The following is a 1,507-nucleotide window of genomic DNA, read 5'->3' as shown; positions in this document are numbered from 1 at the left end:
GTTAAAATAAGAATAATTCAAAAAACAAATGATTAAACTAATATTTTTTAAATTTCTATGGTTAAAATAAAAGTAAGAAGATGATGTAGTGATGGCGGAATAATTTACCCAAAACAAAAACTAAAAACATTTCGGCTCTATAAACTTTCCGCGACTGGTTTCTGCATAAAGAATTAAAAAATATTTTTACTGACATGCGAAAATAAAATAGTGGCGAAACGTGTTTAACATGATCTCAACCTCTATCATAGGTAGCCGAAGGTTAACGTAATCCAAAACTAAAAATCAAAATCAAAATTCACATCTTATAAAACATCCCCTCTCCCCTTGACCAAACAACCATCGCTTTTGCCACACAAAATCTAATTACGCAGCTCAAATTCAGCTTAGTTATGATCCCAACCAACGATTATTTTCATCGGCCTGGTCCTGGCAGCAAGACAAGCTGTTCGAGCAAGCTCTGGTAATGTTCTCCGACGATCAATCGCCCCACCGCTGGGAAAAGATCGCTGCTCAAGTTCCCGGGAAGTCGGCCATGGAGGTTAAGAAACATTACGAGGATTTAGAGCATGATCTTTTGGAAATTGAGTCGGGAAGAGTTGAGCTACCGAGCTATGAGGGTGAGTTAGAACCGAGGCGTAGGATTAACGAGTCAAGTGGGAGCCAAGCTTGGGCTGGATCGAAAGGAAAGGAAAGGGAAAGCGAGAGAAAAAGGGCGTCCCCTGGACGAAGAACACAGGTTAGAATTTGGAATCATTTTTTCAATTAAAGGTCAAAATTTAAGTTTGGTCCCTCTACTATATTTAAAATTAAAATTTATTTTATATAGCTTAATTTTGTATAATTTAAACCTCAAGTTTTATAGAATGATCAAATAATCTTACTCAAATGCTGATGCGATTTTTTTATGTTTAATTAAACATTTTTCTTTTAACATTTATATATATATATATATATATATGGATAGGCTATTTCTTATCGGACTTCAGAAGTATGGGAAAGGGGATTGGAGGAGCATATTGAGAAACGCCGTCGTTTCAAGGACACCAACTCAAGTGGCAAGCCATGCTCAAAAATACTTTCTCCGGATGAACTCAGCTAATAAAAAGGACAAGAAAAGATCAAGCATTCATGATTTAACGACGGGAGATGAACAACCCCAGTTTTTCAATGACCAAGGAAGACCATTTGTGAATAATCACGACTATGAATTCCCATTGTTGTAATCAACTTGTCAAATTACACAATGAACAGTTTTACAACTGCATATAATGATTGAAGATACTAATTTTTTTATCCATATTATTATTATTATTATTATTTTATTATTATTATTATTATTATTATTATTATATTATTATTATTATCATCATTATTATTATTATATTATTATTATATTATATTATTATTATTATTATTATATATTATTATTATAATTATCATTATTATTATTATTATTAAATACATATTAAATAAATATATAAATAAATAATTACAGACCAATTAC

At 31.5% G+C, this 1,507-nt stretch overlaps 1 pseudogene; it reads left to right on the top strand.

Moving 5' to 3' along the window:
* Positions 1 to 340: 340 nt before the first annotated feature.
* On the top strand, positions 341 to 1,241 carry LOC120203564 (annotated as a pseudogene).
* The last annotated feature ends 266 nt before the right edge of the window (positions 1,242 to 1,507 follow it).

The sequence above is a fragment of the Hibiscus syriacus genome, unplaced genomic scaffold, assembly GCF_006381635.1.
Source record: "Hibiscus syriacus cultivar Baekdansim isolate YM2019G1 unplaced genomic scaffold, ASM638163v2 tig00000340_pilon, whole genome shotgun sequence".
In the NCBI taxonomy this organism is placed as follows: Eukaryota; Viridiplantae; Streptophyta; class Magnoliopsida; order Malvales; family Malvaceae; genus Hibiscus; species Hibiscus syriacus.
This window is presented reverse-complemented; position numbering and strand designations above follow the sequence as displayed.